The sequence below is a fragment of the Calypte anna genome, chromosome 1 (genome assembly GCF_003957555.1).
Source record: "Calypte anna isolate BGI_N300 chromosome 1, bCalAnn1_v1.p, whole genome shotgun sequence".
NCBI lineage: Eukaryota > Metazoa > Chordata > Aves > Apodiformes > Trochilidae > Calypte > Calypte anna.
In genome coordinates this window covers 109,867,769-109,883,734 of record NC_044244.1, presented here as the reverse complement: position 1 = coordinate 109,883,734, position 15,966 = coordinate 109,867,769, and positions in this window count along the sequence as shown.

The window sequence follows — 15,966 nt, the reverse complement described above, 5'->3', positions numbered from 1 at the left end:
CTTGAAGTACAGTGCATGAAAAGCATATTGATAAAGATGAACCACCAGAAGTGCATTAAGAGAGTTTAGAAAAACAAAAAGTAGCTGCTTCCTTCTGCCTTTACCAATAGGCAAGATTCAGTGTTTTAAAAAAAAACAGTTATTGTTTTTTGGCTCTATATTTGTTTCCTATAGCCAGATAAAAATGCTGCTTTGTTTTTTAGGTTCTGGGCCCAGATTCTGTTCTACACATCCTGGGTCATTAGGTCTGTTGTTTAATTGAAGCAAGAAATTCGCTAGGCTTTTTGTTTTCTTTCTTTCTTTCTTTTTTTTTTTTTTTTTTTTTTCCTGCTGCCCTCATCTTGTGTGGGTCCCTTAAGTGTTGTATTGATCATATTCTTTACATGTCTAATGACAGTCCCTCTATTCCCTCTGTAGGCAAACCATTTGTTTGCCTAATTGCCATTAGAGTTAGTAAAAACATAATGTATATATCCTTGCTATTTTCTTCATCTTGTGTTTGGTTTCAAAGCATTTTCTTCACATTATGCCAAATAAGAAAGTTGTATCTAGTGAGATATTAAGACCAGGAAAACGTGCATGTTTCTACGAACTCAGAAAGGGAAGTCAAGAGGGACAAGGCATATAAGTTTCAGATATGTATAAGTTAAAATGTATGTTCCATGTAGACAATACATATTCTTTAAAAATGATCTATTTGTAAAAAGGCATTGTTTGAAACTAGTGTACCTTTCTAAAAAGCATTAGGCATTTCTTCAAAGTAGCAATTTTTTAATGTGAAAAATGTTAGTTTATGTTGACTGTACAATGTAAAATCACAAAGGAAGCTGATCTTCTCAGGCTTTAGTCTTGAATGAATCAACAAGGCAATGCTGTGTTTGTGTTAGACCTCTGGGCCTTCAAAAACCAGAATCTGAAAGTGTGCTTAGAGATCTTGGCTTCCATTTCTTTAACTACCAGCAGTTTGTGTTTGTGCAGACAGCTCTTGTTTATGGAGTGCTCTTGCCTAGTTTTCAGCTACCAGTGTTTGTGCTGCAACTTCTCCACTTGGTCCATAGAGGAACCTTGGCATTCCTCACTAGTGTTGGCTTAACTCTTGTTAATCCTCCTTCTTCAGGCACCAAAATTCAGTTTTGTGTCACAGTGCTTCTCAGGTACCTTTAAGGAGCTTAGGGTACCCAGGCTGGGCAACTTACCTATCCTCTCATGGGCCCCGGTGATACTCTGTGCTCCTTGTCTATATTTGAACCCACAACAGTCTTCTGTGGTAGCACAGATGGGATGGAGTGATGATGGCTGAGCAGAAGTGAGCATGGGGTGGGTAGAGCCTCACTTGCCTTTGTTGTGAGCCTCACCAGGCTGTGGGAGGAGAGCAGCCAAGCTGGTACTGCTGGGTTAGCCAGTGCTGGTCAGGCAAAGAGTCCCACTGTAAAACAGAGCACATCTCTCTGTCTCTTAGTTAACACCTTCTCTTTTATTTTCCTTCCCCTTTTTTGAGCATTCCCTTTACTATATCTGCAGTTTCTTGTGATAGCATTTGCATAATACTCTTTGTACAAAGGTACTGCACAAAGTACAGTTAAAATCTTAGTCTAACTTTTAAGATTAATTGCTGTTCAGATGTTGCCTTAGATGACTATGCTAACAAAAAAATACACTTAGTGATCAAATTTTGTGAGTTTTTTAATTACTTCACCTGCAGCACCTCAGTTATGTATTGGTTTCTTTTTATTGCTGCAGAGTGAGAATAAGGGTCTCACTTCATCACTTGCTCAGCAAGACAGATTTTGTATGATTTGCCACCAGAAGGGTAGCACCTGTGGCCAGATGGTGGAAGTCACCAGTGTCTGAGCTTCCTGGAGCACAGGTGCACTTGAGGTTAGGAACTAATTCAGTGTAGGATTTGCAAAGTAAACTTTAAAAAACTTTACTTGGTAGCAGAATGGCTCGGTTTTAGAGTAGCCATAGCATAGAGGAGCTCCAAGCAGGTAAACCTGCTTGAGTATCAAAGTGTGCTGCAGCGAAAGTCCTGCTGGTACGTGAGATGGCATAAAATGAGTTTTGGAGGGACCTGTGCAAAGCTGCAGTGGCAGCAGTGACTGCAGTGCAGGTAACACAGCTGTGCTACTCTTGTGCTTTGCAAAGGCTGATGTTGCCCTGGCCTTGGGAGAGGGAAGCTGCACCTCTCTTTTCTTTTGCATGCCTAGAGGCACATGTGCACGTGAGGCTGGGCCGTCCCCAGGTTTCAGATACCTCAGTCCTTCCAGGAAATCCTCACAAAATTAATAAATTTTTTGCCCATCTGCTTCGATTCCCCTACTTTCTAGAGTCTTTAGGTAGACCTGAAATCAGTGTTGCTTCTGAGTTCATATATCCCACATAGGTGGTTGCTTTCAGACTCCTTGTGAAGGAGTCTGCAGTGTCTACTGCAGAAAGTTATGATCTCTGAGCAGGTCTTCATCCTCCACATGGATGTCCTCCTCTTGTGTGAATAAAGTCTGCAGTCACAATTGTAATAAATACTGTGATGTAATAAAAAAAAAATTGTTCTGTAAAGATGTTTCCTTTAATAATGTCTGTAGCAAACCAACTGAGATAAAGACTTTATATATATTTGTCTCCCTTGTTTTGTTCTCCATTTTAACATACAATATAGTCTTCTCCTTTAGAAGGTTAATGAATGATCCTACTTTCTATTGAAAGTTAATACATATATGCTTTGGAGAAAGTCTGTATAAAATTTTAGCATTTGCAGAGGGCTGCCAGAATGAGGTTGCTAAATCTGCTATTAAGAATCTGAAATCCACATGAACTGTTTAGGTATACCCTTGCTTTCTGTTATGAATGTTACCTATGCTTCCTAGTAGGATAAAAAAAACCAATTTCAGCCATATAAACAATAGCAATGATCATTATTGCACACTGTAAAACTATACTTACTTGTGAAGAAAACAGGGAGCACTTAGAGAGCTTTTTCTGCCTGAAAAGGTCTCACTGTGAAATTTGGGTTGTTTTCTTTCTGATCACTTTTAGCTTCTTTTGTCTAAGACTTATTCACCAAATTTAACATTTCAGATGAAGAAGACTCATGACATCACCTGAAGTTGCTGGGAACTACAAAGTTGGGCTCACGTGCCATCCCCAAAGTAGTTCCAGTTTTCATCTGATATTTTATTTGTGCATTTTAAAAAGAGAGAAACTAATCATGTGTTTAAAAATAACATTCAATTAAAATACTTAGTTTGGTATAGTGCTTCTGATCTGTGCAGTGTGATTGCTTGCTTTTTCCCAACCAGATCAATCACATTTGTTTATTAGTGAGTTCTATATACACAGAATAAAGATCCCAGAGACTAGAATCTGGAAGAAAGAAGTTATTTCCAAGCTTCTTAAGGGAAAGAAATACAGACTTTAAAAACTGTTAAAAATCTCTGTTGAAACTGTCATATTTGCTGAACTACAAAAGCATCAGGTTTTCATCTGCACATTATGATACATTCTAGTGTTGTGCTGTTGCTTTAAACAATGTGAAAAATCGTTCCTGTATTTGTGTTGTGCACACGTTGTTCAGGATAGGGAGGTGCTGTGCTGGGGAGTCACTGACTTGACTGCCTGAAAATACCTGCTTGCCATTGCTGTTCTGCCTTTCTTTGAATGTATTCTGAATTTTTATTCTATTTTTTATGGGATAATATTATTGTAAAGAAAATTATGTACAAAAATAAGACTGTTCCTCAGGGTGGCCTTCTGTTTAATTCAAACAGAGAATCACTGTATTTCCCTCCTTCCAGGGTTAATATTCTGTGAGGCTAAAAAGGACACGTAAGCTCATGAAAACTGATACAAAGGTCAATTTATCCCCTTCCTCCCCACCAAGTCTTTTGTGTAATTAAATGTGCAGCACTTGAAGCTTACCCTACTTACTACTCTTTTTTTGTCATCTTGATTAAACATGACAACAGATCAATGTGAGAGTAAAATCAGGCCATTAAAAACAGGTACAGGCTTAAGCCAAGTGTTCAGCTTCACTATGGAATAGTAAAGCTAAGCAAAATATTCAGAATTTTGCATAAATGATTGTTAAATTTGATAGTAATATATGTTCACATGCAATAGTGCCTGACCTTTTATCTGGTAGTTTAATTGAGAATATTTTTAATGGATTGGGGTGTGAAGTACATAGGTGTCACATTCCAAAGGCTGGAAACATGGAGATTCTTTTTGTAGGGGAGGAGAGGAGAGGAGAGGAGAGGAGAGGAGAGGAGAGGAGAGGAGAGGAGAGGAGAGGAGAGGAGAGGAGAGGAGAGGAGAGGAGAGGAGAGGAGAGGAGAGGAGAGGAGAGGAGAGGAGAGGAGAGGAGAGGAGAGGAGAGGGAAATAAAGCATCACCCAAAGGTAGAGGGAGAAAGCGAGAGAGAATGAGAGAGAAAGAAGGGGAAAGTCACCACCCAAGGATCCCATGGCATCCATTGGTCTCATGGCAGAGAAGAGGGGGGTGTGGGGTGGTGGTCCCATACTAGGAGAAGGACCAGGGCTTAGAGTCTCTCTTCCTTTTATGCTATCCATTTCTTGCTGTGCCACAGCTGCTGGCCAATCATTGCTCATCCTGACTTGGCCTGGAAAGTTCTGTTGAGCAGTTGCCTCTATTGTAGTTTGCTGTCTGCTGCATCAGCAGAATTAGCAATTTTTGGCTAGGTGTTTTCCCCTAATTCTCTCTCCTAATTAACAGTATCCAACCTGGGCCTGTCAAGGAGCTGGTTTTTCTCATACTTTATGACCTCCCTCTTATCTCTTTTCAAGCTTTACAACCTAACCTCCCATCTCTTCTCAAGGCCTTCAGACTGCTTGAGACAATACATCATCCATCCTGCTCATTAGAGAGAGAGAAAACAATAAGGGTATCACCACCTGACAGATTCTGTGGTGTGGGATGGTAGGCCAGCCCTACAGAGAACTCCAAGCAATATTTCTTTCCCCCTTCCCCACCCCACATCCTCTGATGTATGCTATTTGCTGGGGGGATTGTAGTTCTTCCAGTTGCCAACTGTTGTTTGAGGCAAAACCTGACTGGAACATCACAAGAGGAAATGGGATTGGGTGGTTTCGTTAGGTGGCATTTTATTTATTTAGTTGCTTGCTTGTTTGTTTTGTTTCTTTTAAAGTTGGGAACCTTAGAACAACCAAAGACAGAATGAAATTCTCTACTAGTAGCCAGAGTATCCCAAGTTGTCATGGTTAATGCAAACAAATTATGGAGGGTATATAACCTTTCGGTTTCCATGTGATCTAACTACAGAGAAGAATATAGAGTTAAGACCCTTGTGAGGGGGTGATGATCATGCACCTGTATGTCTGTGGCTTCTTTCCATGCAGCACTGCAGGTGGGCCATTAATTTGATCTACCATGATAACCTTTATGTTATCAGGCATTGTGCCTTTGGCCGTTAATTTGCCTGTTTTAGAGTAACAGGTGTTTGGAATGTACACCTTTGCAGGTGACAAAGCAAAGTGGAATATTCCAGGCTTTTTAATGAAGAAATAAAAATTGTCTGTTTCAAGAATCATGGCTTTTGGGAGGAGAAAAGGATATTTTGATTCCCCCACCCTCTAATTTCAAGATACATGGGAAAACTGAAAGCTCTGAAAAAAAAATGGAGTAAGAAAGGAGAAAAAGGGAGAGATGAAAAAAATTTCCCTGGGTTTACCCTCAAAATTGAGGTGACTGACTCACTTGCTCTTGTACATCCACAGCTCTGTATTAGGACATGAAAAGAGGCCCCAGGGATACCTGTGGTGTCAGTTTATGCTCTGAACTCAACTGATGCTCCTGCACAGTCTGGTATTTCTAAAGATTACATAAGGTGTTTTCCCATTAATGTGTCCTTTGTGTTCCATCCCCTTCATGTAAAGTTTTGGGTAAAACGACACCGCTTTCAGAACTTATTCCTCTGGGAATTACTACTTGCTCTCAAGGAGCCTATTCCAGTCAATGGATTGATGGTTGCAAACCAACTGCACATCTCACAGCTAAGGTCATGATGCTGGTCAAAATGGATTCTTATTTTAATTATCTTTTTGTACTGTCAAAAAATAAAAGCATTTACAAATGTGCAAGAAGTTTAAGAGCCGATGAAGTTTCTCCCTGCTTTCTTCTACTCTGTCATGATTTGTCACTTATCAGGTCTACGGGAGCAAATGAGTCTTATTGTTCATTCATTTGCCTCCCCCTTACTCCCTTTATCAGCATTTGTGAAGTACTCTGTCACATCTACTTGTGGTAACCCATGTATTTTAGGTGAGATATTTGATAAATATTAGGTGAGATTTTTGATAAATATTAGAGATATTTGATCAATTTTAGGTGAGATATTTGATAAATATTAGAATCTTTGATACAACATGGCCTATTCATATGTCATGTTCATTGCCACTGCAGTTGGCTTGGATACTGTGTTTGTACCAGACTGACCTGCAGAAGATATTTATGAGGAGAAGGGTAATGTTTTGTTAACCAGTTGGGATAAACATACACACACAAAAAAAGAAAAGAAATATATTAGACACTTTAATTCCTGTTCCAGCACAAAATGTCATTAAATGCTGATAGTGATTACACATAATGACTACTTGATACTTTGATTTTGCTCAAAAGATCTCTTTTATCTCATCATTATTTACACTTTAAACTCTGCTACAGAACCTACATTTCTGTCAATTTATATGATGCAGATACTTAATTAGCACTGATTAAGAGCAGGAGTGTATGTGGGAGAAGCTATTTTGCCACTGAGTAATTTCATTAAGCCTTAAATATTATGACTTAATGTGACTGTTCAATGAAAAGGTGTATTTGCAGCCTGCTAGGGTTAGCTTGGTCATTCCCATTCGGATGCTGCCCATGAAGCTGATGGGTGAAACGTACGTGTCATGGTTGGGAGCTTCCAGGGAAGGTGGTTTCCTCACTGCTTTTGTCCTGGTCTTGCATAGGATGTAGAAACTGCAACTGTGATATAAATTCTCTCCACTGACCTTCTCCTTGACTTTATTTTCTTTTTTGTGATAATACTCCCATCCGCAGAGATGTTGGTTGGGATTGTCAGTCTCTGGTTTCTCCCAGATGTAGCATAGAGAAGATCCAAAAGTAGACATTAGATCTACTACACATTATTGCACGATCTGTCTGTGCTGGCAGTTCACAAGACTTAATTTGCCTGCAAGTGGGTAGATTTCACAGGAGCAGTTTTTTATTCCATTGGCAGGGTACATGTGCTAGATTTTGCTACACAGCTTACCTGGAATACCCAGTCACTCTGTGCACCTCGTGTCTCAAGGATCACTGCAGATGGAAGAAATTCTAGAAGAAACTATCCGCTGAATGTCAATGAACTGCCCACCATAGATGAGATTCCTTCAAGAATCATAAATAAAAAATACATGCATAATAACCTGAAGAAATGTGACTGCTCCAACCTTTTGCTTATATTGATTTAGGATTGTTACTTTTCTTTGGGTACTTAATGTCAGGTTTTTTGTTATGTTAAAGGACAAAGGTAGACAGCTATGAACCAGCATGTCTTAAAAGAGAACAAAGGTTTTAGAACACATAGCTAAAAGAAATGTACTGGGAAAAGAACTTTGGCTAATTATTACAAATTTTTTGAAGGAATTGAAGCAGCTGGACTATGAGAATGTAGTCAGTTTAATATAATTAGATCACAGAATCACCCAGAATCACAGAATGTTCATAAACATGTGTTGTATCTTATGGTATGAAACAAAGATGCCGTGGCATAAGAGGGGTCCTCATGTAGATTAATGATAGGCTACAAAAGAAAAAGAAAGCAAGTAACTGATTTTCAGGTTGGAGAGAAAACACTGTCAAAGGTTTGTGCTGATATATAGGCTGTTCAACATATTTGTAAAAAATCTGAAGGAAGTTTTAAGTATTAAAGTCTCCTGATGAGTCTTCTCAAAGATTCAATTTGCACATAAGTACAGCTGGAAAGACTTAGAAAAATCATGAAGTAATGGAGAGTAGGAAGAAAGCAAGTACAGAACATTCCAAACAGAAAAGGTAATTCTAATTAGTTGTGTAATATTGGACTTGAAATTAGCTGTGACCACTAGGAAAGGTTTGTGAAAAATTCTTCTCTACATGTTTTATCAGCCATTGCTAGAGCAGAGATGATGGGTATAGGGGCATTTGGTATAACATCCTGTACTGCTGTTAAGAATAAAATTGTATTGATATTTTTCTTATTAAAAACATGAAAACTTGAGAATTCTTTTTCCTTTCACTAAAATTTATGTAGAACATTGTCATCCTACTGGCAAAAGTGATAACAAATAAATGAGTCCATGCAGCTATTCTTAAGGCATGGTCTTTATCTGGTATCCAGCTAGGGAGGCTAGAAGGGAAGAGGTCTGTTTAGACTGAAGTTACAGCAATATAGTGGGGGATACATATTGCTGTTACTTCAGTGGTGTAAGTTCCAACCACTATTTGATTTGGGTGAATCCCTCACTGTAGGTCATTGACACTACTTCCCATGTAACTATGGACACAGTTATCAAAAACCTTCTGTAGACCACCTGTTTTACTGCATGTAATTGGAGAAGAAATATATATATATAAAAGCCGAGTCCCCTATATGAAGATGATAACATTGTGTAGTGAATTGGTAGATACTTATAAATTCAGCTGCGGTGCCTATTGCTTTACCTAATGATGTTATAAAAACTAAGAGATTTGCTGCAAAGAGGGTACAAGGATTATTTCATTCATTGCATTTGAGTGAGGAAGTGCTATGTTGTTATTGATATTTTAAATTCCTGGAAAACACAGGAAAGGCCCAAGCAGAAATTGTATCTGCTATTTAAGTGTTCGAAGTTCATTGAAGTTCAAAGAAAGATGGGTTTTACTGTAGCTGGGCTTTGATGCTTGTGATTGCCTTGATGAGATGGAGGGACTAAAACAGAAACCAGGAATTTCTGAGTCACAACTAGCATTTCGTGTGCTTATTTTTCAGGTAAACAAAGAGGTCTTTAAGGCAAACTGGTCTTGTATTTTGTCAAGAGTATCTAAAAAAGTAAATGTATGTTATATACTCATCCTGTAGCCATAGTATTTTCATAATATTTCTATTCCTCAACTTAACAGCATGCTAAACTTGCCATTTCCAAACTGTATGTTATCTTGGGATAATTCAGAATGTTAAAATACTCTAGAGAAATCTTTCTCCAGCAAAACTCAACTGACTGAGATTTTACCTCTCACTGGGTAAAAGAAATGTAATATTGTGTGTATTTTGACATCCTAATATTTTCTGTGTGTGCTATATTGTATGAATTACCTAGTAAACCCATAACAAAGAAAATACCAGACTGCAACTGTTCAAGGACTAAGCATTTAATAAGTTTTTTTTGTTTTGCTAAGAAAAAAAATTAAATCCTGAAAACTTGTTTCAGATCTGTCTTTTTTTAACTCCAGTGATAGGTACAGTGAAAATCTAGTCTTGCTATTGGTGTTTTTGCTAATAAGGTTGCAGTAATTTGTCATAGCTCTAATCTTCTACAGCAGTAGCCATGAGAGCCAGTATGTTTGATTTCTTTTCATTTTTTGAGATCTAAACAAAAATTAGTACATGGTGATGTTAGCAGCAGTTTAGGGAAAATGTGAGCAATAACCAAATGTTAATGATCCTTCTTTTCTTCATTATGCCTTGTTGTGTTGGAGCGTTTGAGCAACTTAGTACCTACATAAGTACTGGTTTTATTTTGATGCTTACTAGGGCCAAATAACTTCAGGAACCTGAACAATTGGATTGTTGAAACAGTCACTATTACGTGCAACTTCTTTTTGCTCAGTGGGAGTGAGACTATCTTCGTAGATCTCTTGGTACTGGCTGTTTGTGCTCACCAGAAGTGATTGTTATGAGATTTTTCCCCCTCCCCCTATTTTTCCTTCCCTCCTCCTTGGTTTTTGTTTTTTTGAAGTCTGAGTTATTTGAGAATCACCCCTTGAGCAAGACAGGCCCTCTTCACTCTGTGTTCCTCTGCTGGTGCTGTTTATGGTGGCTGTGGAAGGGCTTCTCTGGTTCTACAGTTGGGCTGCTCTTCCTGTGACTCAGCCCATGACAGCATCATCTAATATGACAGGGAAACTGTCAAAACGAATACAGCCAAATTGAGAACTCATCCTCATGAGTGGAAAAATCTAGCACGGTTGTGAAGTAGCATTAGTGCAGCAAAATGCTTAAGATGTGCTGCATGTTCTACAGTGGATTGAAAATGTACATCAGACCTGGAAATCCAAATGCCAAGTGGCGGCTCTCTTGAAGGGGTTTCCAATCCAGGCAAGAGTTTGCTCCACAAAACCATTTCTAGAGCCCAGATGTTTGCTCTCTTCAGAGTCATTTGCAAGGTTATGTATTGTCTTGCCTATGATTCAGGTTTTTTTTTTTTTCATTGCTGCATTTTTAGGTGCCCTGACTTGTTCTGCTGCTGTGGACTTATGGACTAAGGACTCAACAAATGGGAGGAGCTGGAAGCCACTGTGCAGCAGGACAGCTATGACATAGTTGCCATCATGGAAACATGGTGGGATGACTGATGACTGGAATGTTGCAGTGGATGGTTATAAGCACTTCAGAAAGGATAGACAAGGAAGGAGAGGCAGTGAGGTGACTCTATATGTTAGGGAGTGTTTTGGTTTTATGGTGCTCGATGATAGTGATTTTAAGGTTGAGTGTTTATGGGTAAGGATGAAGGGGAAGGTGAACAAGACAGATGTCCTGTTGGGTGTCTATTATAGACCAGGATGAGGAGGCAGACAAAACATTCTACAAGTGGCTGGCAGAAGTCTCAAAATTGGTAGCCCTTGTTCTAGTGCGGGACTTCAGCCTACTGAATGTCTTCTGGAAATATAGCACTAGAGAAAGGACACAGGCTAAGAGGTTCCTGACACAGCTGGTAAGCATACTGGTGAGATGTCTTGCTAGATCTGCTGTTCACAAATAGGTAAGGACTTGTAGGAGATGTGGTTGGAGGCTGTCTTGGGCTGTTTTCTTCATCCAGGTGAAAGATCTTGCAGGTTCTGGCTTGCGTGAGGATTAGAGCAGTCATCTGGGATGTGGGAAAGATAAGAGGAAAATGACCAGACTGTGGGTTTCATACTGTAGGTGACTACTCTGACCTAAAATATAATTTAGTGAGACATCTTGCCAGTCAATTGCTTTCACTAAATATTTTGGTCTGTTTTACTTTCATGTTTGTATGGAAGAGATTTCTTTTGAAATTTTGACTCTTTCCTGTGTAGGTCCAATGAGAAATATGCTACTCCTTGCTTTTTGTTTAGTTATGAAATTTGGTGGCCCTATTAGAATGTGACGTAGGTGGCCAGCAGGACACTATAGGAAAGCATTATGTCAGCTTCAGTGTTTGCAGAGAAGCCCCAGACTGTAAGCTGTTAGATCTCAGCCAATGAATCCTGTAAGTGATGACTCTTTGGAAAATGATAATTTTGTATATCAGTCAAAAGAAAAACTATACTATATTGAATATACTATATACTATATTGAATAATTTGATTTTTCAGATGCAGTAAATTATCTCTATTTCACTTGCTCATAAAATATTTTAATGAGAAAAAAATAAATCCAAGGCTCTTCTAATTTCTGTCTTGTTGCTTTTGGAATTCTTGTAATGTGTTCTTTATGACAGAAATGAGTAGAGGTGAGGTTATGCATAGTCTCTTTCTTCAAGAAGCAAAGGCACACATCTTTTGCTCCCAAGTTGACATTTGACATTTTTTTCAATTTTTTTCTTTTTTTTTTTTTTTTTTTTTTTTTTTTTTTTTTTTGGAAAAGAACCTTACCTAGACATCTTTCTTTGGTATTTTGTAGCCCAAACTGGAATGCCTACCGTACATGAGTATCTGTTTACCCTTTCATTCAATCTATTATTGAACATGCATTAAAAGGAAGCATTTAAATCACAAACAGCCTATTCCTTTTTTCGGCTGATTAAAGGCTCCCATCACTTGCATCTCTTTTATTTGCCACTCAGCATTTGCCTGTGTGCTCAAGTCTCTGCAGTGCACTCCATCAAAACTCACACTTCTCCCTGTTTCAGAGGTATAACTCATTTGAGAGTTCTGCTTCTTTTTATGTTTTCACCTGAGGACCTTTTCTTTTAATTGGGGAAGCTTGCTTTGACTTAATGAAGTTTCTGTCTTGTAAGAATGATAATGTAACACTGCATGCTTTTTATGTAGTGATAATTTTTTCTAGGGAAAAACAATTGCATACTTAATTATCCTCATTAGTGGTTCTGATTTTGAAACTGATTCAAGTGAATACCCATTTGTAATAAAGGGGTGAGCACTGGCATATTGAATCAGAGTAGTAATTTGACAAAGCATAATTTATTTTTTTGTTCCTTTTTGTGGAAAAGTTGTAATTGTGAACTGCTTAGCCCTAAAATACTGGCTACCATTGCACAACACACTAGAAGGGAAGCAATTCTGCATTAGGAGATTATATACTGTGGAAAGAATTTTGGCTTTCTGAAAGATACCAATTATGCAATTGTTATATATAAAAGTGTATGTATAGCAAGTACTGCTCATCTGTACTTACTATATATTCTTCTTTGTGTTTTCTTTTTCTCCTTATTGCTTTGTACTGCAGTAGCAATTATAGCAATTTATAAGACTGCTTTGACATCAAAAAGTCAAGCATGCAAGAAGGGCTTTTTAGTTCAAATATTTTTTTTTAATTGAATGTTAAACCAAGTCTCTGGGATGACCACTCAGAGTAGGCAGCTGCTACAGTGAAGAACTCAATTTCTTTGTACAGTACAATTTTTAAATGCTACATTTTGCAAATTAACACTCCCCTGATTCCCTCTGAGCCCTCCTTTGTGGGAGGAAGTTGTAAATAATTGGTTGAAAGCCTGTCCTGGGCTTCCTCCAGGATCTCTGTCCCAACTATATTTCCAACCCTTTCTTCCCTTACACTCTTCCCTAAGGAGCTCTGTCTGCAGCTGCCCCTCATCTTCTTATTCCTGGATGCCATCTTCCCCATTGCCTCTCTCCTGGGGCACTGTCTGCCACTATGCCTGAATGTCAAGTCTTGGAGAAAAGCCTGGCAGGGAGCAATAGGGATTCACTTTGTCTTCTGGCTTCAGCAGGGTCTCTGATAGCCTCCACTAAGAGAAAGCAAAGAGCATTTGGGTCAGATTCAGAGATGTGGGGTTTCAAAGCATCACTCTGAGGTGATGGGGCCTCTGCCCTGGTCTGTGCTGATGGAGGCTCTTGGAGCTGCTGAAGTTTGCTTCAATCCCAGCAGGTCAGCCTGTCAAGGATCACTGGCTGCTCAGCCATGCAAAGCTCATGTTTGGAGTAGCTAGCATTTGAATTTTCTTACTGAAAAATGGGTGAAAATGATTCTTCACACTTTTGCCTGTTCACTGTTAGGAGTGATGCTTCGTAGGAAAGAAGCATCAGAAAAAATTGTTTTGTCAGAGCAATGGATGCTTCTGCAGTTGCTGCTGAAAGAGATATTTTTCTGGAGGAAACAAAAAAGGGTTTTTCTGCCCATTGTTCTCATGAACACCTGCAATCTGACTAGTGAAGAGTTATCTTGCCTGTTGTGGGAGATGACAACTGCAGACAGAAAATTGGTTACTTTTTCTGCTTTTCTCAGCAGTTTACAAGAAAGTAGCATTGATCAATCAGATCAAACTGGGTGATAGCAAACAAATGTTTTTGTCTTGACTCCACTGTTGACTTAAAAGTGTTGTAGGAGGTGGTGTTTTTCTGGTGCTTTTGTATTCATTTTTACCAGTATAGTAGTTTAGTGTCCTCATCTCATTCTTAATTAGATTTGCAATCTCAAATTGGTTTGTGCAAGTAGGTTGCATTTGTTTTCCATCTTAAAGCTATTTTGTGTTGATGTTAGTGTTCTTTCATAATTTTTCTTTATCATTATTTGGTCTTCATTCTTTTAGTGAGACTTCACTTTGGTAGTGAAGTTTGGTAGAAGAGTTTGGTAAAAGCATCTTTATCAAGTGCCATTTTCCAGTTCTGAAAAAAACTTATCTTGCTTCTGCCTGAAACCTACTCCTCTGTGAGCTGTGTTTTGCCTGACCTCCCCCCAGATAGTCAGGAACATTGAATCTTTAATGATTTAGAGAGGCATATGAAATTCCTCTCCAATCAGAATGAAAGGCAGAATTTTACAAGGGCATTCATGTTACCCCTGCTCTAAGAAAATTTATAATATTTATCAACCTTATGTGTTAGTCATTAGATAAAACCCCTAGAGGGAGACATGATCACAGATGGATTATTGTAACGCCTCATCACTCTGATCTTTTCACAATAGCTGAAGTAATTTCTCTAGGTCACTTTGTATAGCCTGTTACTTGATAATTGAGTCCTGATTACAACATTATTGTTTGTAGGTGTCTAATCAGTTTTTTTACTTCTGAAATAAAGGTTTTGGTTTTTCTTTTCTTTCTTTTTTTTTTTTTTTTTTTAATTTTGACAAGGGGAGATATATTGGAGGAAAGGAGAAAAAGATTATTCTTTTTCTTTTTTTTTTTTAATTTCAGTCATGGTGAGACATTGTTGAATCTTGGGAAAAAAATTTAAATTAATCCTAAGCAGTGACATAGCTCGCTACCATTGCACCCTACCACCCACCCAGACTGTCTTTCTTTGGCTGTGTTCTGCACTGAGTAATATGCATATTTGTGATTGCATTTGTAATGCTTCTAATACTGATTTGAAAGGCACAGTAATGCACTCTGAAATGTTTCATTTATCAGCTCTCTGTGTGTGTTTATGCAAAAAAGGTTATCTTAGTGTACTGTATTGTTTGGATGTTGACAGGGTAATTAACTTGCAGTATGATCCTGTTAATTCAGTTTCCTTAAACATAATTTATTGTTTACCTGTCTTCAGCCATTTTCTTAAAAATGTTTTGAGGGTTTTTTTTTTTATTGCTTTTTACATAAATTCCATTAAATAGTTTTACAAAGCATTTATCTTTTAGCTTATAGTGAATAATCAATATTTTATTTTCCTCTGCTACTGTGGATTTCAGTATTTTTCACTGACCATGTGGATATGAGGTTTAAATTTTATTCTTTAAATTTCTCAATTGTTTTGTTCTATTTGAGTCCCATGATTTCAGAGAGAAGCTGAACATCTAGAAAGCAAATGCATATTTGAGTAGTGCCAAGTGGAATAGTTTTTTGTAGATGTGCATAATTTTTTCTTAGTTTTAAATAAAAAAAAGATGCAAAAGTGTTCAAAGGAAGAATAAAATATAATATAATATAATAATTACAATAATTTGTTTCCCTTTAGCTTTGACCTTTGCAGAAGGCTTAAAAAAGCTGATCTCCCAACTTAGGCACAATGCCTGAGATCTCTCAGGGAAGGGCATTCTCCAGAAGGCACAAATACTGTTAATATTTCATTAAACTTTGGAGCTTGATACATTGATGAGACTACCTTGGTTCCTAGTCACTTATTATTTTTTGTGTGGGGTTTTTTTTGTGGTTTGTTTTGTTTTGTTGGGGTTTTTTTTTGGGGGGGTATGTGTTTGTTTTTATTCTAGTCCTCAGTTTGGCTTCTAGCTTTCTTGTGTTTATATTGTTAGTATTTAACAGTGGGAAATTATTAAATTGTAAACTGACACCTTGTATGGCCTATTAAATCTAAAAAAAATACTTGATTGCTGGCCAGTTTATCAATCAAAATGTCACTGAGGAATATTAATGTCCAGGGCTGTGGTAAACTTGACATTACACTGTAAGACTGTTAAAGCTGTTGCTAAAAACTCACTGTAATACAAGAGAGCAGTACACTGCTCAATTACATAATTTATCTTTTCTGCTTTGATTTTAATTTTTCTAAATAATCTCAGTGGTCTCTTTGCTCCAGACTTTCACTTTG